General features: G+C 50.1%; 1 protein-coding gene across 1 annotated transcript in view; it reads left to right on the forward strand.

Annotated features, from left to right (window-relative positions):
• Positions 1 to 27,637, forward strand: part of LOC105478056 (P2Y receptor family member 8) — a 67,265-nt gene that overhangs the window by 14,798 nt on the left and 24,830 nt on the right. The window contains exon 2 of the mRNA XM_011735017.3: positions 21,311 to 21,487. The gene's annotated coding sequence lies outside the window, so the exon portion shown is untranslated. The remainder of the gene's footprint in view (positions 1 to 21,310; positions 21,488 to 27,637) is intronic.

Raw genomic sequence — 27,637 nt, forward strand, 5'->3', positions numbered from 1 at the left:
GCTGATCTTGAACTCCTGGCTCCAAGCCATTCTCCTGCCTTGGCCTCCCAAAGCACTGGGACTAGAGGCATGAGCCACCGTGCCTGGCCAGTGCACTAAACCGTTTGCGTCTTGGTTGTTGAATCTCCCTGCATGCACGATAATTCCGAGCTTTGTCATCTGAGGATTGTATTTAAAGTTACAATAGACACGTGTGTGGGATGTGTGGAAAATATTCTGAAACCACATGGAGGTGTTGGCTGCACGGAGGCATGAATGCAATAAATACCCCTGAGCTATTGCCTTTACAATGATTGATTTCATTATGTAAACCTCACCTTTTCTTTTCTTTTCTTTTCTTTTTTTTTTAAAAGAGAGGAAAAGAGGGCAGGGCACGGCGGCTCACGCCTGTAATCCGAGCATTTTGGGAGGTAGAAGCGGGTGGAGTTCAAGACCATCCTGGCCAACATGGTGAAACCCTGTCTCTACTAAAAATACCAAAAAATTAGCTGGGCATGGTGGTGGGGGCCTGTAATCCCAGCTACTCGGCGGGCTGAGGCAGGAGAATCACCTGAACCCAGGAGGCAGAGGTTGCGGTGAGCCAAGATCGCGCCACTGCACTCCAGCCTGGGTAACAAGAGCGAAACTCCGTCTCAAAAAAGAAAAAAGAGAGAGAGAGAGAAAGAGAAAGACATAAAAAAAAAAAAAAAAAAAAAACCATGCAATACCCCCTGTCTCGCTTCCTCATTCTGGGCTATAAACAGTCTTTGCGGGACGCTTTTCGAGCTGCATGGGAATTAGAAGGTTGTCTGTTACGCTCACCGGAAACAAAGGAAGGGGAGTTTCTGAAACCTCCCCCACCAGATAGCCAGCTGAGGTGCGGCTGGCTGGCTTCCTTCACCCCATACAACTCGCTTCTAAATAAACACACTTTCATTGCTGTTTCTAAGCACTCATGCAAATGACTGACGGTCCACAGTCCTGCCTGGCCTTCTTCCTGTTCTTATAAGGAAACATCATGGAGCATCTCTGCTGCAAACCCATCTCACCTTAATTTCGAATCCTCCTGACAGGATCCTGGGGCTTAGAGTTCCAACCTATATATTTTGGGGTGATATAAACCTTCAGACAATAGCAGGAAGTAAGAGCCAGAGGGTACAGGATTTCTTTTGGGGGTGATGGAAGTATCCTAAATGGCCGGGTACGGTGGTTCACGCCTGTCATCCCAGCAAATCTGGGAGGCCGAGGCAGGTGGATCACGTGAGGTCGGGAGTTTGAGACCAGCCTGGGCAACATGGAGAAATCCCATCTCTCCTAAAAATACAAAATTAGCCGGGTGTGATGTCGGGCGCCTGTAATCCCAGCTACTCGGGTTGCTGAGGCAGGGGAATCACTTGAACCCGAGAGGCAGAGGCTGTGGCGAGCTGAGATTGTGCCACTGCACTCCAGCCTGGGTGACAAGAGCAAAACTGTCTCAAAAAAAAAAAAAAAAAGAAAAGAAAAGAAAAGAAAGAAAAGAAAAGAGAAGAAAAGAAAGGAAAGGAAAGGAAAGGAAAAGAAAAGAAGAGAAAAGAAAAGAAAAGAAAAGATGCTAAAATAGATTGTGGAGAGGTGTTTGCACAACTCAATGTTCTGAATCCAATGAACTGTAGATGGGTGAATTGCATGCTATAGGAATTCTATCTCTACAAAGCTGTTTTTACCTCTAAAAAAATAATAATAATAACAATAAAGGAAAAGAAAAAGGCAGGCTGGGCGCAGTGGCTCACGCCTGTAATCCCAGCAGTTTGGGAGGCTGAGGTGGGCGGATTGCTTGAGGTCAGGAGTTTGAGACCAGCCTGGGCGACATGGTGAAACCCCGTCCCTACAAAAAATACAAAAATTAGCTGGGTGTGGTGGTGGGTGCCTGTCATCCCAGCTACTCTACTCGGGAGGCTGAGGCAGGAGAATTTTGCTTGAACCAGGGAGGCTGAGGTTGTGGTGAACTGAGATCGCGCCACTGCACTCCAACCAGGGCAACAGAGCAAGTCTCCGTCAAAGGGAATGGGAGAGAAGGGAAGGGAGAGGGAAGGGTAAGGGGGAGGGAAAGGGTGGCATGCCTGCCACCATGTAAGATGGAACTTTGCTTCTCCTTTGCCTTCTGCCATGATTGTGAGGCCTCCCCAGCCATGAGGAACTGTGAGTCCATTAAACCTCTTTCCTTTATAAATTACCCAGTCTTGGGAATGTCTTTGTTTGTTTGTTTGTTTGTTTGTTTTGGAGATGGAGTTTCACTCTGTTGCCCAGGCTGGAGTGCAATGGCATGATCTCAGCTCACTGCAACCTCCACCTCCCAGGTTCGAGCGATTCTCTTGCCTCACCCTCCCGAGTAGCTGGGACTACAGGTACCCACCACCACGCCAGGCTAATTTTTGTATTTTCAGTAGAGATGGGGTTTCATCATGTTGGCTCTAGGATGGTCTTGAACGCCTGACCTCAGGTGATCCACCTGCCTCAGCCTCCCAGTGTGCTGGGATTACAGGCTTGAGCCACTGCACCCGGCCAGGTACGTTTTTATTAGCAGCGTGAGAACAGACTAATACCGTGGGCCTGCCCGCACCTTAATCTCAGACTGTTCACCTCCAGGACTGGGAGATGATGAATTTCTGTTGTTTAAGTACCCCCCAGTGTGGAGTCATTGTTTGCTATACCCTCAGGACACTCTTACAAAGGAGGAGACCCTGGACAGGAGACCTCCCCAGCCTGGGAGCCTCTTCTCTTTGCTTATGTATCTGGTGTGTTGAGCCCTGGACAAAAGAGCCAGGAGAAAAGGCAGAGGAGCAGGTGGGCCCCCATATCACCAAAGGCACAACACTTACTCACCTGGAATTCCAGAAGGATCCACCTGGCCATGTTGGGTGTTGTCAGGGAGTGACATGGGACTGACCAGAGGACTCATGTGAAGGAAGTTATAAGGCAGGAAGCCAGGTGTCAATCAGGAAGAAGTCTCAGACCACAGACAGCTAAGAGAATGGTGTCTGGAGTCCCAGAAGGGACTCAGCTAGCCATCCGTAGACGTGGTGTTGAAGGCCAGTGCTTGGTGCCATCAAGAGAATGGAAGGTGTCAACTTAAAATCACGAGATTGGTTGGGCAAGGTGGCTGTGTCTTTCACCCCAGTGCTTTGAGAGGTTTAAGTGGGAGGATGGTTTGAGCCCAGGAGTTGGAGGCTGCAGTGAGCTATGATCACACCACTGCATTCCAGCCTGGGTGACGGACCGAGATCTCATCATTAAAAGGAAAAAAAATGATGAAATGTACACATTTGGAGAGGAGAGCTTGTTGTGTACAGCCTAACAGGCTGGGAAATATAGCCTCTGGCAGAGACTAAAAGTAGACGTTTCGAAGGAGAAAAGACACAGCCTAACAGGCTGGGAAATGTAGCCTCTGGCAGAGACTAAAAGTAGACGTTTCGAAGGAGAAAAGACACAGCCTAACAGGCTGGGAAATGTAGCCTCTGGCAGAGACTAAAAGTAGACGTTTCAAAGGAGAAAAGACACAACCTAACAGGCTGGGAAATGTAGCCTCTTCCAGAGACTAAAAGTAGACGTTTTGAAGGAGAAAAGACAGAGATGGGAATTTATGTTGAGTGAGATAACCAAACATACTTGTATTGAACAGGTTACAGGAGGAGCTATGAATTTCAATGAAGGGTGTCCTCACACGTGCATACAGGACAAACATGTGTGTAACAGAAGTTCCACGTTCACTTTGGGGGCGGAGACTTTTAACATTTAATGCATCACATTGAGGCTGTCTATATCAAAAGGTGTTTTCTTTTTTTCTTTTCTTTTTCTTTTTGAGATAGAGTCTCACTCTGTCACCCAGGCTGGAGTGCAGTGGCGTGATCTCGGCTTACCACAACCTCTACCTCCCAGGTTCATGCCATTCTCCTGCCTCAGCCTCCCGAGTAGCTGGGACGACAGGCACCCACCACCATACCCGGCTAAATTTTTTTTTTTTTCAGTAGAGACAGGGTTTCACCATGTTAGCCAGGATGGTCTCGATCTCCTGACCCCGTGATCCACCCACCTCGGCCTTCCAAAGTGCTGGGATTACAGGCACGAGCCACTGCACCTGGTCTCTTTTCTTTTTCTTTTTGAGACAGAGTGTCACTCTGTTTGCCCAGGCTGGAGTGCAGTGATGTCATCACGGCTCACTGCAACCTCCACCTCCCAGGTTGAAGCAATTCTCCTGCCTCAGCCTACTGAGTAGCTAGGATTACAGGCACATGCCACTGTGCCTGGCTAATTTTTGTGTTTTTAGTAGAGACAGGGTTTTGCCATGGTTGCCAGGCTGGTCTTGAACTCCTGATGTCAAGTGATCCACCCATCTCAGCCTCCTAAAGTGCTGGTATTACAGACATGAGCCACTGAGCCTGGCTGTCAAAATGTTCCAGGACACAGAGGCACTGAGTGTGCAGCCTCTGTCAACCATCCAGAACCAGCCCACTGACAGAGTCTCTTACCAGGAGAAAGTGGTTGAAATTAATCTCTTGTGCAATGGAAGCTGTAGTTATGGCTGGTGGAGCAGGGGGTCCATGAGTGAGCGTCTGTGAGTTGGATGAGCTTCACTGGTTTTCATATGGCTCATCTCCAAGCCTGGGCTTGTTCAGCTGCCAGAGAAAAACAAAAAGCTTGTAGCAGTGAGGACACTGGTGGTGTTCCTCGAAGCTACTCTCCCAGAGTAGTGAGCCCTTCGTGCTCTAAGCCCGATGTAGACAGATAGATGAATAGATATAGCTATTCCATGATTGATAGATATTGAGATAGATGGATGAATAGATTAGATGATAGACTATTGATGGCTAGCTATTGAGATAGATAGGTAATACATAGATATAGATGATACATTGACAGATATTGAGACAGATAGGTGATAGATGATAGATGTATATAGATGATAGATGAGATAGATAGGTACATAGATAGATAGATAGATAGATAGATAGATAGATAGATAGATGATAGTTAGATACATGGTGGATACAATGAATGGATGGATATGTAGATACATAGATGATAGAATAGATGGATGGATGATGGATGGATGGATGAATGAATGGATGGATACATAGATGATAGATATATAGATGGATGGATAGATATATAGATACACAGATGACAGATGTAGATAGATAGAGATATATAGATAGATAGATGGATAGATAGATAGGATAGATACATAGATACATAGATGATAGATAGACAAGAGAGAGAGAGAGAGATAGAATAGATGGATGGATGGATAAATACATACAGGATAGACAGATGAATAGATGGATAGATACATACATGATAAATAGATAACAGATACATGATAGATACAATGAATGGATGATACATAGATACATAGATGATATAATAGATGGATGGATGGATGGATAAATACATACAGGATAGACAGATGGATGAATACATGGATAGATACATACATGGTAGATAGATAGCTAATAGTTAGATACATGATAGATACAATGAATGGATGGATACTTAGATACATAGATGATAGAATAGATGGATGGATGGATGGATGGATGGATGGATGGATGGATGGATGGATGGATACATAGATGATACATAGATAGATGGAAGGATAGATACATAGATACATAGATGATAGATAATAGATAGATGGAGATAGATAGATACATACATACATACGTAGAATGGATGGATGGAGAGATAGAATAGATGGATGGATAGATGGATGGATGGATAGATAGATAAATACATACAGGATAGACGGATGAATAGATGGATAGATACATAGATGGTAGCTAGATGGCTAGACAGGTAGATAGATACATAGATGATAGTGAGATAAATAGATGGACCTGGATAGGTAGATAGATAGATGGATACATAGATAACCAATAGACAGAGTCTCTCATGTGGGGATGACCAATATATGGAGTGTCTCAGCCTCAGCACTGCTGACATTTGGGGCTGGACGACTCTCTGTGGTGGGACCATCCCGTGCACTGTAGGGTGTTGAGTAGCGTCCATGGGCTCCACCCACCAGAGGCCAGGAGCTCCTGCACCCCGTTGTGGGTGGAGGATGTGTCTGCTGAGATGTCTCCGCTGCCAAACGTTCCCTGGGGACCGCAATGGCCCCAGTTGAAAACCTGTGGTCAACACTCAGCCTGGTTAATAGCAGCATGAAGGCCACCACCCCAGCAGATTGCCTGCAGCTCTGCGGGCCCCTGGGGGCTTCCCATGGTTTCAGAGACACTCAGCAGTACGGCCAGAACAGCAGAGTCTGTTGTGAGGAATCTTATGTCACCTGACTTAAGCCATTGCTGGATTTCCCCCCAAACCCTCAGGGTGTCGGGGGGCAGGGGCGTCGTGAAGAGAGGCCAACAGGCACACGCCGTACGGGGTGGGAGAGGTGAGGGTGGCGGCACAGAGGTCTCCCGCCTGGTCCCGCCCGGCTGCAAAGACGTGGGGTGTGTGTCGAGTGACAGACGGGGCTGGCTTCATTCAGGCACGCCTTTCCACGTTATCAGCCGTGGCTCTGACCACGGCTATGCCATGACCTAATAACTAACCTCAATTTCCTCTTCTGTCAAGTAAGAAATACCCTTACTTTCCCTCCCCTCACCACAGGGCTGCTATACCCACACACCGGCTCAAGCGCACTAGGAAGCTTCTCATGAAGGAGGCATGCGAAGTCAGGTGCAGGGGGTGGTGGGGGGAATCGCGGAATCGCGTCGCCCACAGGAGGGGCCGGCACGTGGGGACTCCGCCGGGTGCTGCGACCGGGGACCGTCACGGCCCTGACCCTCAGCTTGGCGATCCACACAGCAGGTACATCGCCAGCACTGCAGGGATTCAGGAGCTACCCCAGCTCCAAACCACTGTCGGTGGTCACCTGGGATATGAGTGACGGTTTTTCTGCATGGGTGATGATGATTTTCGGCTAGGAAGGCTTGGGTGGGGTCCTGGCGTGTCTCCCAGGACAAGTCATCCAACAAGAGATGAGGTTGATTTTTTTTTCGAGGACTCACAAGGTAGCAGGTGCGAACTGCCAGGTGTTCAAGGACAACATGCAATGGCAGGTCCCATCTCGTCCGGTGAAATCCAGGGGATTTTGTCTTGGACACACACACACAACAAGCCAGGACGGCTGCCCTGATCTGGCCTCTGATCTTAGATCTTCCTTGCTTGGTTCAGAGGCAGCTGGGGGGTTGCATGTACAGAAGGGCTCCAGGAGCCTTTTGCAAATAGCAGAGCATGGAATCTTTGGACCGGGGACCACGGAATCAATGTGGCTTCCAACTAAATTGCATCTTAATTTTAGGCATGGGGATTCCTATGACCCATCCGTGGCCTACAGAAATGACAGTAGCCAGCAAGTGGCCGGGTGTGGTGGCTCACGTCTGTCATCCCAGCACTTTGGGAGGCCGAGGCGGGCACATCATGAGGTCAGGAGATCGAGGCCATCCTGGCTAACACAGTGAAACCCCGTCTCTACTAAAAAATACAAAAAATCAGCCGGTGTGGTGGCAGGTGCCTGTAGTCCCAGCTACTCGGGAGGCTGAGGCAGGAGAATGGCGTGAACCCGGGAGGCGGAGCTTGCAGTGAACCGAGATTGCGCCACCGCACTCCAGCCTGGGCGACAGAGCGAGACTCCATCTCAAAAAAAAAAAAAAAAGTGGCCAGAAAGTAACAAACATCCAAACGTTCAGGGTCCCTCTGAGTCACCGAGCTCATGGTGATGTCGTGAAGATTCTTCTCCACGTGGCAGACACATCTTTACATCCAAACACCTCTCTCTCCTCTGCCTTCTTTCTTTCCTGGACTCCTGACACCCCCAGCTCAGGGCTGAAAAGAAGGCAATTTCTCAACGGAAGGGAAAGAGAGGCGGTCATCTCCCAGAAGATACATCTCCATCTATAGCCTGGTAGGCCATACCAGCTCTCTCTAGGAGACAGTTCTCTCTCTCTGTCTTCTTTTGTCTGCCTAATTAGCCTCCTGGCTCATCTTAGAAGGGAAAGGGCACAGAGGATCATGGTTTAAGAAGGAAATTAAGGCATGGTGGCTCACACCTGTAATCGCAGCACTTTGGAAGCCTCAAGCAGGTGGGTCATCCAGGGTCAGGAGTTCGAGACCAGCCTGGTCAACATGGTGAAACCCCCGTCTCTGCTAAAAATACAAAAATTAGCTGGACGTGGTGGCGGGCACCTGTAGTCCCACCTAATCAGGAGGCTGAGGCAGGAGAATCACTTGAACCCGGGAGGCGGAGCTTGCAGTGAGCCGAGATTGCACCACTGCACTCCAGCCTGGGTGACAGAGCGAGACTCTGTCTCAAAAAAAAAAAAAAAAAAAAAAAGGAAATTAAGATGCTTTGTTCAATGTAAACAAAGATATTCTTTTGTTACAAGGTTTAGAAATGGGAAATGATTTTTTAAAATGCAGTACTCCAGGAATTTTACACAGAGCTAGAAATGGAAGAATTACTCTATTTGCAAATCCTCCTCTTGGATTTTTTGGGGGTTTTTTTGTGTTTTTCTGTTTGTTTGTTTTTGAGACGGAGTCTTTTGCTCTGTCACCCAGGCTGGAGTGCAGTGGCGCAATCTCGGCTCACTGCAACCTCTGCCTCCCAGTTTCAAGAGATTCTCCTACCTCAGGCTCTTGAGTAGCTCGGACTACAGGCACCTGCCACCACACCCGGCTTAGTTTTATATTTTTAGTAGAGATGGGGTTTCACCATGTTGGCCGGGCTTGTCTCCAACTCCTGACCTCAGGTGATCCTCCCACCTCAGCTTCCTACAAGGCTTTTTGTATCGTCCTAAGCTAGTGGATAATATTCTGAAATTGTTGGCGAGACACCAAGCTTTATCGTCAGTTCTCTGCAGACCTTCATCCAATACCTCTGTGTGAGGTGGTTGCATTTTTCAGGCCTGTCCTTGCTGGACATGAGGAAACTCATTCAATGGACACTCTCTGTGGTCCTTAAGACACCAAGGCCAACGGAAAGGCCGGTGACGAGGCCCGCTGCGGCTTCCTTCTCGGAAAGATAAAGATCTGCTCTCCACAGTCCCATCCGTTTTTGAGATGGGCAAGTGGCCAGAGTAGCAGGTCACACACAGAAACCCAGCCCAGCTCTTCTGAGATGCCCTGACTCACGTTTCCAATTCGAGGTTCAGCATGAGATTTTCGGGTTTGTTTTTTGTTTTTTTGAGACGGAGTCTCGCTGTCATCCAGGCTGGAGTGCAGTGGCGCGATCTCGGCTCACTGCAACCTCCGCCTCCCGGGTTCACGCCATTCTCCTGCCTCAGCCTCCAGAGTAGCTGGGACAACAGGCACCTGCCACCACACCGAGCTTATGTTTTGTATTTTTTTAGTACAGACGGGGTTTCACCGTGTTAGCCAGGCTGGTCTCGATCTCCTGACCTCGTGATCCGCCCGTCTCGGCCTCCCAAAGTGCTGGGATGACAGGCGTGAGCCAGCTGAAGCACTAAGCCCTCAACAGCCTCCAGCCCAGCGTATGCAGACATGCAGGGATTTTGCACTTCGGGAGGTTTTAGGCAGCTCGTTCAATAGGGATCCGATCGAATAACGAGACGCCCAGTCACAGAGGCACTGGGTCGAGGTGTGGATGTGACGGAATCAGGGATTTAGACACGGGACTGTGACATGGGCGGAGCTGTGTCTCCTGTAAATTCATGGATGAGAATCCTAATGCCCAGGACCTTCAAATGCAACTGCCTTTCCACATAGAGTCTTTGAAGAGGTGTTTGAGGTTCAACGAGTCTATGAATGGGTCCTGATCCAATAGGACTGGCCTCTTTATGAGAAGGGATTAGGACACAGACACACACAGAGGGATGACCACAGGAGGACAAAGGGGAAGATGGTGTCTCCAAGCCCAAGACAGAGGTCTCAGGAGGAACCAGCCCTGCCCACACCTGGATCTCAGACTTCCAGCGTCCAGGACTGTGGGAGAATCAATGTCTGTTGTTTATAAACCGCCCAGTCTATGGTATTCTGTGATAGCAGCCTGAGATGGACTAAGACACCTCATAAGAAGAGGAGATGAGGACACAGACACACACAGAGGGACGACCCTGTGAGGACACAGGGAGAAGACGGCGTCTCCAAGCCCAGGAGAGAGGCCTCAGGAGGAACCAGCCCTGCCCACAGCTTGATCTCAGACATTCACCCTCCAGGATTGTGGGAGAATCAATGCCTGTTGTTTAAGCTGCCTTGTCTGTGGGACTTTGTTACGGAAGCCCAAGATAACTAACACAGACTGCATAGGTTTCTACACAGCATTAAGATATGACACCTGCCAGGTGCGGTGGCTCACACCTGTAATCCCAGCACTTTGAGAGGCCGAGGCGGGTGGATCACCAGGTCAGGAGTTCGAGACCAACCTGACCTACATAGTAAAACTCCATTTCTATTAAAAATACAAAACATTAGCCGGGCGAGGTGGCGGGCGCCTGTAGTCCCAGCTACTCGGGAGGCTGAGGCGGGAGAATGACATGAACCCGGGAGGCGGAGCTTGCAGTGAGCTGAGATCGCACCACTGCACTCCAGCCTGGGCGACAGAGTGAGACTCTGTCTCAAAAAACAAAACAAAACAAAACAAATGATAGCATTTATTGCAGTTCTCTTCTCTAGTCTTCCGGCTCTCTGAAATGGCAAACTGATCTTCTAATCATAATCCTAATCTTCTGTCTGTCAGAAATAGCAACCAGCTCCCACAAAATACAGAGCAACCACATTGCCCAATGAGGGGCTTCTTCTGTCTATGCCTTCCCTGGCTTCTGTCGTTAGACATGGCCTAGAGATCCTGGCCGGGAGGGGTTCGTTGTGTCCACACTTGCTTTTAGCCGCTGACTTCTCTGGAACAGGTGGATGAGGCAAAGCTGTGAATTCTGATTGTCAGCCCAGCACAACGATGGAAATACAGGTTCAGCTCATCACCCTGCTTCTTCCCCCAGCCTTGTCAAAAAAACTCTGAGATCTGGGCTGGAGACACTGATTTTTTTCCAATCTGATAGATTTTTTTTTTTTTTTTTTTGAGATGGAGTTTTGCTCTTGTTGCCCAGGCTGGAGTGCAGTGGTGTGATCTCGGCTCACTGCAACCTCCCCGTCCTGGGTTCAAGTGATTCTCCTGCCTCAGCCTCCCGAGTAGCTGGGATGACAGGTGCACACCACCATTCCCAGATAATTTTTTTTTTTTTTGGAGATGGAGTCCTGTTCTGTCTCCCAGGCTGGAGTGCAGTGATGCAATCTCAGCTCATCGCAAGCTCCGCCTCCTGGGTTCACACCATTCTCCGGCCTCAGCCTCCTGAGTAGCTGGGATTACAGGCACCCACCACCACGCCCAGTTAATTGTTTTGTATTTTTAGTAGAGATGGGGTTTCACCGTGTTCGCCAGGATGGTCTTGATCTCTTGACGTCACGATCCGCCCGCCTTGGCCTCCCAAAGTCCTGGGATGACAGTCGTGAGCCACCGCACCCGGCCTCATTTTGTATTTTTAGTAGAGACACGGTTTCATCATCTTGGCCGGGCTGGTCTCAAACTCCTGACCTCAAGTGATCCGCCCGCCTCAGCCTCCCAAAATGCTGGGATGACAGGCGTGAGCCACGGTGCCCAGCTGGATCAGTGTTGACCACAGAAAACATTTCAGCAGAAGAAAGTTTCCAGCACGTGGGATCCTTATGGTACCAGGAAGTGAAACCCATGTTTAAATTTCCACACACGTACTGTTGGGCTGTCATGAGACGGATAGGGTCACCCCTCAAAGGCTTTCAAATCCAGGTCTACATGACAACAGGAGGCAATCGAATTGAAAATAGGACCCTCCAGGAGGGCAAAGAAGGATGTGGAATTCCCGAATCTTTAAAGACAGTTCCTTTAGAGGTTAGTTAAGTGGATGATCGCCTGTATAACACCAACATTAGCAGAGTCTATTCAGTTCCTCCAGAAGAGTGACAAAGCAGTTGTGTTTTTTCTTGTTTGGTTTGGTTTTGTTTGAGACGGAGTCTCTGCCACCCAGGCTGGAGTGCGGTGGCGCGATCTCGGCTCACTGCAACCTCCGCCTCCCGGGTTCAAGCGATTCTCCTGCCTCAGCCTTCTGAGTAGCTGGGATTACACATATGTGCCACCACGCCCCGTTAATTTTTATATTTTTAGTAGAGACTAGGTTTCACCATGTTGGCCGGGCTGGTCTCGAACTCCTGACCTCAGGGGATCCGCCCGCCTCGGCCTCCCAAACTGCTGGGATGACAGGCGTGAGCCACTGTGCCCAGCTGGCAGTTTTGTTTTTGTTTTGTTTTGTTTTTTTTTTTGAGACGGAGTCTCGCTCTGTCGCCCAGGCTGGAGTGCAGTGGCGCAATCTCGGCTCACTGCAAGCTCCGCCTCCCGGGTTCACGCCATTCTCCTGCCTCAGCCTCCCGAGTAGCTGGGACTACAGGCGCCTGCCCCTGCGCCCGGCTAATTTTTTGTATTTTTAGTAGAGACGGGGTTTCACCGTGGTCTCGATCTCCTGACCTTGTGATCCGCCCGCCTCGGCCTCCCAAAGTGCTGGGATTACAGGCGCCTGCCACCGCGCCCGGCTAATTTTTGTATTTTTAACAGAGACTAGGTTTCACCATCTTGGCCAGGCTGGTCTCGAACTCCTGACCTCAGGGGATCCACCCGCCTCGGCCTCCCAAACTGCTGGAATGACAGGCGTGAACCGCTGCGCCCGGCTGGCAGTTGTGTTTTTAAATAACAATGCTCCTGGCACATCACAAAGTGCCTGCATCTTTCACATTTTAAAATGTTGGGTAGCAACGTTAAAATGATTGCAGGGGTGCAGAGACAAAGCCATTTCCGTGAGTCCCCTGAGGCAGACACCAGATAATGCCACAAACTGGGGACTTCAACAACAGGAGTTTTTACTTTCTCACAGTTCCGGGGGCCAGAAGTCTGAGACCAAAATGTCTCAGGGCCGGGCTCTCTCAGGGAGCTCCAGGGGAGGATCCTTCCTGCCTCTCCCAGCTCCTGGGGGCTCCAGGTGTCCCTGGGCTTGTGGCCGCATCACTCCAGTCTCTGCGTCCGTCTCCACGTGGCCTCCTCCTCTGTGTCTGTGTCTCCTCTTCTGTCTCTTACAAGGACACCTGCCATTGCATTTAGGGTCCAGCCTAAATTCAAGACGATTTCAATTTGAATCTCTCACGTAATTGCATCTGGAACCATCCCATTTCCAAGTGAGGTCTCATTCCAGGATCTAGGCATTAGGTGATGGACAGATCTTTCCAGGAGCCTCTGTTCAATCCACTAGTTGTATCTGGTTCCCTCTGGAGGCTCTAGGGGAGGATCCTTCTGCCTCTCCCAGCTCCTGGAGGCTCCAGGCATCCCTGGGCTTGTGGCCGCATCTCTCCAGTCTCTGCCTCCGTCTCCACGTGGCCTCCTCCTCTGTGTCTGTGTCTCCTCTTCTGTCTCTTACAAGGACACCTGTCATTCCATTTAGGGCCCAGCCTAATCCAGGATGATGTCATCTCAAGATACTTAACTCATTACATCTGCAAAATTCGTTATTTCCAAATAACATCTCATTCCAGGTTCTGGGCTCTAGTATACGGACATATCTTTTTAGGATCTGCTCTTCAACCCATTACAATTGGACCCAGTTTCCTCTGGAGGCTCTAGGGGAGGCTCCTTCCTGCCTCTCCCAGCTCCTGGGGGCTCCAGGCATCCCTGGGCTTGTGGCCGCATCACTCCAGTCTCTGCCTCTGTCTCCATGTGGCCTCCTCCTCTGTGTCTGTGTCTCCTCCTCTGTCTCTTACAAGGACACCTGTCATTCCATTTAAGGCCTACGCTACTCCAGGAAGATCTCATCTCCAGATCCTTAACTTATTAAATCTGCAAAGTTCTTTATTTCCAAATAATATCCCATTCCAGATTCTGAGCTCGAGGATATGGACATATCTTTCCAGGATCCACTGTTCAACCCATTACAATTGTACCCAGTTTCCTCTGGAGGCTCTAGGGGAGGATCCTTCCTGCCTCTCCCAGTTCCTGGGGGCTCCAGGAGTCCCTGGGCTTGTGGCCACATCACTCCAGTCTCTGCCTCCATCTCCACGTGGCCTTCTCCTCTGTGTCTGTGTCTCCTCCTCTGTCTCTGATAAGGACACCTGTCATTGTGTTTAAGGCCCAGCCAGATAACACAGGATTATTTTCTCTCAAGATCCACAAGTTAATTAATCTGCAAAGACCTTCTTTTCCAAATGATGCCCCATCCCCAAATAGCAGGGCTCGGGACGTGGAGCTATCTCTGGGGGCCGCCATCCAACGCAACACGGGAGGCCCTCGATTGGGGTTTGCAGGTGGGGAAGGCTCCTGAGAGTAGGGACAGGGGCGGCTCACGTGGCAGCCAGCACCGAGCTCTTCAGCAAGGCGTGTTGCAGGGAGGCAAACAGGGTCCCCAGAGAGTGAGCAGAAAGAGGAACCCGAACCCAGAGCGGGGCCCTGTCCCTGACTGAGTGCCACCAACACTCTGTGTTCGAAGTGGGGGAGAGAAGGGAGGAGGTTTGGCTCCCCTCCAAGAGGACGTGACCAAAACAGAGATAAGCAAATCAATTTTCTTGCTCGTTTATCTTCAGTGATGTGATCCCACTCATCGTAAACCTAGACAGGACTTTATTTCCAAACAGAAAAATGAGGCCGGGCACGGTGGCTCGTGTCTGTCATCCCAGCACTTTGAGAGGCTGAGGCGGGTGGATCACTTGAGGTCAGGAGTTCAAGAGCAGCCTGGCCAACAGGGTAAAATCCTGTGTCTACTAATAATACAAAAATTAGCCGGGTGTAGTGGCACATGCCTGTAGTCCCAGCTATTTGAGAGGCTGAGGCAAGAGAATCGTTTGAACCCAGGAGGCAGGGGTTGCAGCGAGCCAAGATCGTACCACGGCACTCCCACCCAAGTGACAGAGCGAGACTTCGTCTCAAAAAAAATAATGCTAATAAATAAAAATGAAAACTGGCCGGGCGTGGTGCCTCACGCCTGTCATCCCAGCAGTTTGGGAGGCCGAGGTGGGTGGATCACGAAGTCAGGAGATCGAGACCACCCTGGCCAACATGGTGAAACCCCATCTCCACTGAAAATACAAAAAGTTAGCTGGGTGTGGCGGCACATGCCTGTCATCCCAGGTACTCAGGAGGCTGAGGCAGGAGAATCACTTGAACCCGGGAGGCAGAGGTTGCAGTGAGCCGAGATTGCGCCGTTGCACTGCAGCCTGGGTGACGGAGCGAGACTCCATCTCAAAAAATAACAATAATAATAAATAAAAATGAAAACTAAGACTGGGCAACATGGTGAGACCCCCCCATCTCTCCAAAAGTCAAAGATTAGCCAGCTGTGGTGGCATGCACCTGTAGTCCCAGCTGCTCAGGAGGCTGAGGTGGGAGGATCGGTTCACGCCAGGAGGTTGAGGCTGCCGTGAGCTATAATGTCACCACTGCACTCCAGCCTGGGCAACAGAGCAAAACCTCGTGTCTCCATAAATAAACACGTCAGAACGAAAATGGAAGTGAAAACGCATCAGAAAGTCAAACACAGGCCAAAAGTCTGCAAAGCACCTCACAGGGATGCACGGAGAGCTTCCCGGGGGCTGACATTTACGTCCCTTGGAGTCAGACCGAAAAGACTCAGACTGAAGCCTGGACATGGTATCTGAGAAGACGCAGCCACCTCCTTCCAAGACGTAGTTGGGAGGAGGTCCCTGGGACTCTCCGGCCAGCTCCGTGAGCCTTGGAAGTTGGGCGTAGAGACAGTCTCAGGAAGGAAGAGGCTGGATAGGAGCCCCGTGGTAAAGCTAAAAGGTCAGGCTTAAAAATCCCCCCGTCTCCCAGGACAGAACCGAGAGAGTCAGGTCACCCTGGGCCAGATAGGCGGCCCCATGGGTGCTGCTGAGGGCTCTCCTGGTTTTAGCACCCAAAATCCTGCATCCACAGAAGCCCGCTGGTCGTCACAAACAGGGCCGGGGGTGGTGGCGGCTCAGAGCAACAGGCCTCTGTCGACTTCTGAAGAATTAACATGGCCGGGCGCGGGGCCTCAAGCCTGTCATCCCAGCGCTTTGGGAGGGCACGGTGGGCGGATCACCTGAGGTCAGGAGTTTGAGACCAGCCCGGCCAACATAGTGCAACCCCATCTCTACTAAAAATACAAAAATTAACCGGGCATGATGGCCCGCACCTGTAATCCCAGCTACTCGGGAGGCTGAGGCAGGAGAATCGCCTGAACCTGAGAAGCGGAGGTTGCAGCGAGCCGAGATCGTGCCACTGCACTCCAGCCTGGGCAACAAGAGCGAGACTCCATCTCAGGAAACAACAGAGGGCTGGGCGCAGTGGCTCACACCTGTAATCCCAGCACTTTGGGGAGGCCGAGGAGGGCAGATCACGAGATCAGGAGATTGAGACCAGCCTGGGCAACATAGTGAAACCCCATCTCTACTAAAAACACAAAAATTAGCCAGACGTGGTGGTGCGCGCCTGCAATCCCAGCTACTCGGGAGGCTGAGGCAGGAGAATTGCTTGAACACGGGAGGTTGCGGTGAACCAAGATCGTGCCATTGCACCGCAGCCTGGGCGACAAGAGGAAAACTCCGTCGGAAAAAACAAAAACGGAGTTGGCTGTTGTGCATCTGGTGGGTGTTGGGAGGTCACCTCTGGGGGCTATCACCAAGACGGGCTGACCCTCCTTCATAGTTTTCTAACACTGTTGTGTCTGCTGTGGCTGGCATCCGGCAGGGTTGCTGCCTATCCATCTCTGCTTCTTACCTCCTCGGCCCCGCTGCCTGGGTTCAGCTGCCGCCAAACCAAATACTCACAGCTTCCTGGACGGCCAGGACCCCCTAAGCTGCCTGTCTGACGCCCACAGGCCTCCAAGCCCGCCCCAACACGCCCCTCGCCGTCCCACTTCCCCCAAACCAACCATCTGTCACCAGCCTGTGTGCTACCTCACTCCACACCTCAGCAAGTCCGGTACCTTCTTGGAGATGCCAGCCACTATGACAAACAGAAAGAGCCATATTTCCTTGTCAGCATACTATTTATTTATTTATTTATTTATTTATTTAGAAACAGGGTTTACTCTTGTCCCCCAGGCTGAGGTGCGGTGGTGCGATCTCGGCTCACTGCAACCTCCCTCTCCCGGGTTCAAGCGATTCTCCTGCCTCAGCCTCCCGAGGAGCTGGGATGACAGGCACCTGCCACCACGCCTGGCTAATTTTTTTGTTTTAAGTAGAGACGGGGTTTCACCATATTAATCAGACTGGTCTTGAACTCCTGACCTCAAGTGATCCACCCACCTCAGCCTCCCAAAGTGCTGGAATTTCAACTGTGAGCCACTCACTGCGCTGGGCCTGATGTTTGCGTTTCTGTCCATGCTGGTTGGCTAGTGGAGTGACTGAGTTCCTAAAACACTAATATTAAAAATACTCAGCCAGGTGCAGTGGCTCACGCCTGTAATCTCAGCACTTTGGGAGGCCGAGGCGGGCGGATCACGACGTTAAGAGATCAAGACCATCCTGGCCAACATGGTGAAACCCCATCTCTACTAAAAATACAAAAAGTAGCTGGGCGTGGCGGCGGGCGCCTGTAGTCCCAGCTACGTCGGAGGCTGAGGCAGAATTACTTGAACCAGGGAGGCGGAGGTTGCAGTGAGCCAAGGTTGTGCCACTGCACTCCAGCCTGGGCAACAGAGCGAGACTCCATCTCAAAAGGAAAGAAAGAAGGAAAGAAAGAAAGAAAGAAAGAAGGAAAGAAGGGAGGGAGGGAAGGAGGGAAAGAGAGAGAGAGGAAGGAAGGAAGGAAGGAAGGAAGGAAGGAAGGAAACAAAGGAAGGAAGGAAGGAGAGAAAGAAAGAAACAGAAAGAAAGAAAGAGGGAAGGAAAGAAGGAAAGAAGGATGGAAGGAAGGAGAGAAAGAAAGAAAGAGAAAGAAAGAAAAAGAAAGAAAGAAGGAAGGAAAGAAGGAAGAAGAGAAAGAAAGACAGAGAAAGAAAGAAAAAGGAAGAAGGAAGGAAGGAAAGGAAGGAAGGAAAGAAAGGAAGGAAGGAGAGAAAGAAAGAAGGAAGGAAAGAAGGAAGGAAGAAGAGAAAGAAAGAAAAAGAAAGAAGGAAGGAAAGAAGGAAGAAGAGAAAGAAAGAAAGAGAAAGAAAGAAAAAGGAAGAAGGAAGGAAGGAAAGGAAGGAAGGAAAGAAAGGAAGGAAGGAGAGAAAGAGAAAGAAAGACGAGAAAGAAAGAGAGAAAGAAAGAGAGAAATGAAGGAAGGAAAGAAAGGAAGGAAGGAGAGACAGAAAGAAAGAAAGAAAGAAAGAAAGAAAGAAAGAAAGAAAGAGAGAGAGAGAAAGAAAGAAAGAGAAAGAAAGGGAAAGAAGGAAGGAAGGAAGGAAGGAAGGAAGGAAGGAAGGAAGGAAGGAAGGAAGGAAGGAAGGAAGGACGGACGGAAGGAAGCAGAGTCACGGGAAGCCGTGTTGAACATGACCCCATGTCCTAGTTATCTGCGAATGACTGGTCCGTCTGAAGTGGTGGCTGCCTGAATGCTTTAAGGGGACACCAGTCTCCTTCCCAGCCTGTTCCCTCCGGGAAAAGAGCAGAGGACAGAGGCCCCCAGAAGTAGATTTGGGAACAGCAGACAAGTTGCTTCCTGTGAACCGAGCAGCGACAGAGAAACCGTGTGTAAGGGCAGAGGGCGGAATCCCAGGGAGCCGCACCCGGGAGGGCTGTGGCTGTGGCTGTGGCTGTGGCTGTGGCTGTGGCTGTGGCTGTGGCTGTGGCTGTGTGCCTTCTCGGGTGGCTCCCCAACCCCAAGGCGGGGCACCACGGTTAACAACCATTTCCCACCCTGTAACGCACTGTCTCTACCGAGAAGCCAGGCCGGGGAGCGTGACTCCCGACGGAGATGGCCTCGAGATGGTCTTCGGAATTCGACAGCAGGCACAAGCCAGCGGCACCCACGTTCCCTTCCTTTCGGCCCAGGTTTCTGCAGCTTCCCCGACGTTCGCCTTCTCCCACCTGCTTCAGAGTGAAGGGGCAGTCAGTTCGACCACCATAATAAAACACGGCAGACTGGGTGGTTAGAAACAACAGACATTGATTCTCCCGCAGTCCTGGAGGCTGGAAGTCTGAGATCCAGGTGTGGGCAGGGCTGGTTCCTCCTGAGGCCTCTCTCCTGGGCTTGGAGACACCGTCTTCTCCCTGTGTCCTCACGGGGTCGTCCCTCTGTGTGTGTCTGTGTCCTCATCTCCTCCTCTTATGGGATGTCTTAGTCCATCTCAGGCTGCTGTCACAGAATACCATAGACTGGGTGACTTATAAACAACAGACATTGATTCTCCCACAGTCCTGGAGGCTGGAAATCTGAGATCCAGGTGTGGGCAGGGCTGGTTCCTCCTGAGGCCTCTCTCCTGGGCTTGGAGACGCCGCCTTCTCCCTGTGTCCTCACAGGGTCAACCCTCTGTGTGTGTCCCCGTCCTCGTCTCCTCTTCTTTTTTTCTTTTTTTTTTTTTTGAGATGGAGTCTCGCTCTGTCACCCAGGCTGGAGTGCAGTGGCCAGATCTCAGCTCACTGCAAGCTCCGCCTCCCGGGTTCCCGCCATTCTCCTGCCTCAGCCTCCCGAGTAGCTGGGACTACAGGCGCCCGCCACCTCGCCCGGCTAGTTTTTTGTATTTTTTAGTAGAGACGGGGTTTCACCGTGTTAGCCAGGATGGTCTCGATCTCCTGACCTCGTGATCCACCCGTCTCGGCCTCCCAAAGTGCTGGGATTACAGGCTTGAGCCACCGCGCCCGGTCTCGTCTCCTCTTCTTATGAGGACACCAGTCCTATTGGATCAGGGCCCACTCCTAGTGACCTCATTTTACCGTCGTCAACTCTACAAAGAAGTAATCTCTAAATACAGCCACATCGTGTGGTCCTAGGGCTTAGGACTTTAACGTGTGAATTTGGGAGGGTACCATTCAGCCTGTAACAGACAGAAACTGCACAAAATATACCCTGAGCTAGCTGTTTGCATTAAGGGCTCTCCCTTTTATTTTTGAGACAGGATCCTGCTCTGTCTGTCACCCAGGCAGGAAGTGCAGTGGTGTGAGTTGTTCGGTTCAGTTCAGTTTAGCCAGTACCGTGTCGTTCAGCTCACGGCAGCCTCAAGCTTCCAAATAAAAACTGTCTTAGCATAATCCAATGAGCACCGCTTTTAAATAGTGAATATACAGACGGGCGTGGTGGCTCACCCCTGTAATCCTAGAACGTTCGGAGGCTGAGGCGGGTGGATCACCTGAGGTCAGGAGTTGGAGACCAGCCTGACCAACATGATGAAACCCTGCCTCTACTAAAAATAAAAAAAATACAAAAAAAAAAAAATTGCTGGATGTGGTGGTGTATGCCTGTTATCCCAGCTACTTGGGAAGCCGAGGGAGAATCATCTGAACCTGGGAGGCAGATGTCACAGTGAGCTGAGACGGTACCATTGCATTCCAGCTTGGAAAGCAGAGCGAGACTCAGTCTCAAAAGAAAAAAAAGGCCAGGCGCGGTGGCTCAAGCCTGTAATCCCAGCACTTTGGGAGGCCGAGACGGGCGGATCACGAGGTCAGGAGATCGAGACCATCCTGGCTAACACGGTGAAACCCCGTCTCTACTAAAAAATACAAAAAATCTAGCCGGGCGAGGTGGCGGGCGCCTGTAGTCCCAGCTACTCGGGAGGCTGAGGCAGGAGAATGGCGTGAACCCGGCAGGCGGAGCTTGCAGTGAGCTGAGATCCGGCCACTGTACTCCAGCCTGGGCCACAGAGTCAGACTCCGTCTCAAAAAAAAAAAAAAAAAAAAAAAAGAAAGAAAAAAAAATAGCGACTGTGGACATACATATTTTTAAAAATTAGTATTTTCACCTAAAGCATAAAGTCATATCCAATATAGGCAAGAGAAGCTGTCCTTAAATTTAACCCATTTTCGAATCCTACACTAACTCTTCTGAGGCAATGGTCCTGCATACATGGAGGCCAAACTCATTTAAAAAAAAAAAAAAAAAAAAGCCGTATTGAAAAATATCGCATCAGGAGAAAAACACGTAAAATCCCCCTGTGATGGTCTGACCCCGCTCCCTGGGGCCCAGGGCCAAAAACAGGAACCTTTCCCATCTATTGTCGGTCTGGCCTGTTTCATAACCACCGTGCACCAAGTTCAGTCTGCAGATGACAGATCGCCGCTGAGAGCAGCTCGCTGGGTCTCTGGAGGCTGCTCGTGTCTGTCTCAGGGTGTGGTGCAGGCACAACCAGTGGGATTTTTTTTTTCCCAGCAGAGCAGAGAGCTGGCCCTGCACTCCTGCCCCTGTGCAAGCACACTGCCATAGGGCAGCCACCTCTGGACCAGGAGGAGGAGCGTCCCCAAGGACCCCCTGCCCAGCTTGACGGCTGCTCGGACAAACACCACAAGACCAGCCTCACCCGGGACGTCTGCCCTCCCTGCGGTCGCCGCTGTAAGTCACGGGGACCTGGGGGTGTTCACAGAGGAGAGCCGCCCTGCAGAAATACCCCAGCAACAGAGCAGATCCGGGCCAGAGATGCGGTTGAATGGCAGAGAGAGCCCTCAGCTCGGCCTGCCTTTGGGGTGTGTGATTTTTTTAACCCGGGCTCACCAGAGTCCTGCAAAATGACACACACCCTCAAGATAGGGGCCACGCACTCTGCACAAGCTCTCGAGGGTCACAGACAGGGCTGAGGTTGGCCTAGAAAAAGATGGAAAAAGTCCACCTTCTTGAAAATGTGCTCTCCCAGAAAGCTTCTTCACACCTGTCTTCTGCTTTTATGTTGCTTTTGTTTTGCGGGGAGGAGATGTTGTTCTTGGTTTTCGCAAATAAAAATAGTTGACGTCAATTGAGTGCACAGGATGCAGCAGCCACTTTTGCAAGGTCTTTATCTCTGGGATTTTCTTTCTTTCTTTTCTTTCTTTCTTTCTCTCTCTTTCTCTTTCTCTCTCTCTTTCTCTCTCTCTTTCTTTCCTTCCTTCCTTTCTTTCATTCCTTCCTTTCTTTCCTTCCTTCCTTTCTTTCCTTCCTTCTTTCCTTCCTTCTTTCCTTTCCTTTTCCTTTATCCTTTCTTTCGACGAAGTCTCGCTCTGTCGCCCAGGCTGCAGTACAGTAGCACGGCGATCTCAGCTCACTGCAACCTCCCCCTCCCGGATTCAAGTGATTCTCCTGCCTCAGCCTCCTGAGTAGTTGGGATGACAGGCACTCGCCACCACGCCCGGCTAATTTTTTGTATTTTAGTAGAGATGGGGTTTCACTATGTTGGCCAGGCTGGTCTCGAACTTCCGACCTCAGGTGATCCGCCCGCCTCTGTCTCCCAAAGTGCCTGGGATGACAGGTGTGAGCCACGTGCACCCAGCCTTGTCTCTGGGATTTTCGAAACTTCGTGAGACAGGTGCTATGACGATCGTCCCTGTTTTACCATTAAGGGAAACTGAGGCGAACATGGAGCCGGCGGGGGGGCTGTGTTCAAGACCTACAACCAGAAAGAGGCAGAGGTGGGCGCTGGGTGCTGCTTGTTAGCCTTGAACCACTGCACTGGGGAATTAGTGATGAACGATGCGTGACTGCCTTTGAAATAACCATGCTTCAGCCCAGGGCAGGTGGCATGGGCTCCGTAGGGACATTTTGCTGGAACTAGGAGTATTCTGTCCCCCAACTGGGACCTCAGCCTGCCTGCCTCTAGTGCTTGAGGCACAACTGTCTTCTATGGCGAGCGATAGAAACTTGAGTCGAGCTAGCTGAAGTCAAGGTGGAAAGTGTCAAATTGGATAATTAGGATTTCTATGAGGACTTCAGGCATGGCTGGATCCAGGAGCTTAAACGGCCATCAGTCTCTCCTCTTTCTCTTTCTCTCTTCCCACGTTTCAGCCCCACTTTTTTCTGCCTCCCTCAGCTGCAGGGTGTGGAATGACTTCAGGAAGACCACCTTCTCTATAGGAATGGAAAGAGGGTCTCTGGTAGTCTGGGGTCCCCATCTTTTCAGAACAGAATCAAAAAGGGGACCCTCACTCTCCTGGCACCCACAAGTCACACCTCTTGAAGGGTTCCGACCGGCCACGTCAGAGACAAATGACCACTGCTTGCAATAATTTTTATGAACAGGGTGACGGACCCCCTAACTGGCCAGGCTTGGGCCACACCCCTCTCTTGGGTGATTGACAGGCTTGGGCCACACCCCCATCTTCAGTGATTGACAGGCTTGGACCACACTCCCCCATCCTCAGTGACTGACAGGCTTGGGCCACACTCCCCCATCTTCAGTGATTGACAGGCTTGGGCCACACCCCCATCTTCAGTGATTGACAGGCGTGGACCACACTCCCCCATCCTCAGTGATTGACAGGCTTAGACCACGCTCCCCCATCCTCAGTGATTGACAGACTTGGACCACACCCTTCTCCTCATTGATTGACAGTCCGAGAGAACCACACAGCCCAGAGCGGGAGTGACCCCCGGGGAAAAGGGGTGCTGGGTGCACAGTTTCCATGGATGCAGCGGAAAGGTCAGGGCCAGTGGCGAGCTGGACCAAAATGGGTCAGAGGGAGGCGTTGGGGCCAACGTCCACACCGCCCCTGCCACCTTCTGTCCATTCCATCACTCATTCATTCTGCATTCTCAGAGTGGCATTCATTCCTTCATTCATTTCCTCATTTCCTCCACGCATTCCATCACTCATTCACTCTGCATTCTCAGAGTGGCATTCATTCCTTCATTCATTTCCTCATTTCCTCCACACATTCCATCGCTCATTCACTCTGCATTCTCAGAGTGGCCTTCATTCATTCATTCACTCATCTCCTCATTTCCTCCACACATTCCATCACTCATTCACTCTGCATTCTCACAGTGGCCTTCATTCATTCACTCATCTCATTTCCTCCACACATTCCATCACTCATTCACTCTGCATTCTCACAGTGGCCTTCATTCATTCACTCATCTCCTCATTTCCTCCACACATTCCATCACTCATTCACTCTGCATTCTCAGAGTGGCATTCATTCACTCCTTTCCTCATTTGCTCCGCACATTCCATCACTCATTCATTCTGCATTCTCACAGTGGCATGCATTCATTCATTCATTCATCTCCTCATTTCCTCCACACATTCCATCACTCATTCACTCTGCATTCTCACAGTGGCATGCATTCATTCACTCCTTTCCTCATTTGCTCCGCACATTCCATCACTCATTCACTCTGCATTCTCACAGTGGCATGCATTCATTCATTCATTCATCTCCTCATTTCCTCCACACATTCCATCACTCATTCACTCTGCATTCTCACAGTGGCATGCATTCATTCACTCCTCTCCTCATTTGCTCCGCACATTCCATCACTCATTCATTCTGCATTCTCACAGTGGCATGCATTCATTCATTCATTCATCTCCTCATTTCCTCCACACATTCCATCACTCATTCACTCTGCATTCTCAGAGTGGCATTCATTCATTCATTCATTCTTTTCCTCATTTCCTCCACACATTCCATCACTCATTCACTCTGCCTTCTCAGAGTGGCATTCATTCATTCATTCACTCATTTCCTCATTTCCTCCACACATTCCATCACTCATTCACTCTGCCTTCTCAGAGTGGCATGCATTCATTCACTCATTTCCTCATTTGCTGCACACATTCCATCACTCATTCACTCTGCATTCTCAGAGTGGCATTCATTCACTCCTTTCCTCATTTCCTCCACACATTCCATCACTCATTCACTCTACATTCTCACAGTGGCATTCATTCATTCACTCATTTCCTCATTTCCTCCACACATTCCATCACTCATTCACTCTGCATTCTCACAGTGGCATTCATTCATTCACTCATTTCCTCATTTCCTCCACACATTCAATCACTCATTCACTCTGCCTTCTCAGAGTGGCATTCATTCATTCAGCCATTCTTTTCCTCATTTCCTCCACACATTCCATCACTCATTCACTCTGCATTCTCAGAGTGGCATTCATTCATTCATTCATTTCCTTATTTCCTCCACACATTCCATCACTCATTCACTCTACATTCTCAGAGTGGCATTCATTCATTCATTTCCTCATTTGCTCCACACATTCCATCACTCATTCACTCTGCATTCTCAGAGTGGCATTCATTCATTCATTCATCTCCTCATTTGCTCTACACTTGTCAAGAACTAGTGGGCATCACGCATTGACTCTTTCATTCACTCCACTTTTAGGGAGAAAACCCTGCACGTCATTCTTTCATTTATGCATTCACCCATTCGTTTATCAAGCAAGGGCCTGTGTGTTACTCATTCGTTCATTCCCTCCACATTTGCAGGAATGAATCTCTGGGTGTCATTCATTCATTCCCTCCACATTTCTGGGGAATCCTTATGTGTCATTCTTTCATTCCCTCCACATGTACGGGGAATCCCTGGATGTCATTCATTCATTCCCTCCACACTTGCAGGGAATATCTGGGTGTCTTTCATTCATTCTCTCTACATTTGCAGAAGTGAATCCTGGGTGTCATTCATTCATTCCCTCCACATTTGCGGGAATCCCTCGACATCATTCATTCATTCCCACCACATTTGTGGGGAATCCCTGGGTATCATTCATTCATTCTCTCTACATTTTCGGAAGTGAATCCTGGGTGTCATTCATTCATTCCCTCCACATTTGTGAGGAATCCCTGGGTATCATTCATTCATTTTCTCTACATTTTCAGAAGTGAATCCTGGGTGTCATTCATTCATTCCCTCCATATTTGCGGGAGTGAACCCTGATGTCATTCATTCATTCCCTCCACATTTGTGGGAATGAATCTTGGTGTTGTTCATTCATTCTCTCCACATTTGCAGGAGCAAATCTCTGAGTGTTATTCATTCCCTCTCCATTTGTAGGGAATCCTTAGGTGTCATACATTCATTCCCTCCACATTTGTAGGGAATCCCTGGGTATCATTCATTCATTCTCTCTACATTTGTGGAAGTGAATCCTGGGTGTCATTCATTCATTCCCTCCACATTTGTGGGACTGAATTCTGAGTATCATTCATTCATTCCCTCCACATTTGTGGGAATGAATCTCTGGGTGTCGTTCATTCATTCTCTCTACATTTGTGTGGACACCCTGAGTGTTATTCATACATGCACCCATTCATTCCCTCCACAGTCATTGGGAATGTCCTGTGTCACACACACACACACACACACACACACACACACACACACACACCCTGCATTGACCAGGACCACCCTGGGTGCACAGCTCTAAGCTAAGGAAAGCAGACCCAAAGGAGTTTGCAGCAGGTATCCGGTGGGGAAGAGAAGGTCTTCATGGAGGCAGGAGCTGTCACCCATGGGCTGGAATGAAATGCAGATTTCCAAGAGGCTCCGGCAGGTCCATGGTGGGCTGATGCCACAAGAAGGAGGGTTGAAGGTGTCACTCAAGACCGTGCTGGGTGCAGACAGGCATGAGGAGCTGCACGGGGAAGAGGAGCCACAGGAGTTAGGGCAACAGATATCCGTGAGTTGGTCCCACCGCTGTGGAGACACAGCCTGCCGCAGAGCCAGGTGGAACAGCATACCAAGGGAGCTGGCATGATCACGTCGTCTGTGCCTGAGAGCGAGCAGGGGAAACACCACCCCAGCGTGTGAGTTGTGGTCAGTTGGTAGCTTTGCATCCACCCCTTCCCAGCAGGGTGGTTTACAGCAGAAACAGGCAGTGAGATTCCTTGGCTCTTTCTGCCTCTCCAATAATAACTGAGGCAGGTTGAGGAGCTCCTGAGGGGCTCAGCTGTTCGGTAATACACTGGGCACCCTGTTGAGACCCACTTTTCTTCTTTTTTTTAATTTTTTATTATGATTATTATTATTATTTTTTTTTTTGAGACGGAGTTTTGCTCTTCTTGCACAGGCTGGAGAGTGCAATGGCGTGATCTCAGATCACCATAACCTCTGCCTCCCGGGTTCAAGCAATTCTCATGCCTCAGCCTCCCAAGTAGCTGGGATTACAGGCGTGCACCACCACACCCGGCTTATTTTTAGTAGAGACGGGATTTCTCCATGTTGCTCAGGCTGGTCTGGAACTCCCGACCTCAGGCGATCCACACACCTCGACCTCCCAAAGTGCTGGGATTACAGGTGTGAGCCACCGTGCCCGGCCTCCTCTTTTTTTTTTTAACCTGTATTCTGACTTGTCCTCAGTATGGTCCCTGAAATCCCCTCAGGAGGGCAAGGAGGATGAAACAGGCAGCCAGAGACAGGTGCAGAGTTCAGGCTCAGGGGCACACGTGTGTTTCTGCTCAGATGCACGTATTTGGAGATTAATGCAAAGCAGAGTGTGGCATCTTCTATACGCCCAGAAAACCTAGGGCCTGGGTGCCAAGCACCATGCCCTTGTCACTCATGGGTCAGGTTCCTGATACCCTCTGCACCTCAGTGTCCCCATACGTAAAGATGATAAGCGCATCTTCCTAGGACGGGGGGCACAAGAAAACATTTGCAGACATTCAATGTGACGCCTGCTCCGGGAACAGGAGATGTCACCCGAGGACTCAAGGACGCTTGGCACTCTCCTTCCCTGTCAACTCCAGGTAGCTAGGAAGGAAGCTGTGTG

Source organism: Macaca nemestrina, chromosome X, assembly GCF_043159975.1.
Source record: "Macaca nemestrina isolate mMacNem1 chromosome X, mMacNem.hap1, whole genome shotgun sequence".
NCBI lineage: Eukaryota > Metazoa > Chordata > Mammalia > Primates > Cercopithecidae > Macaca > Macaca nemestrina.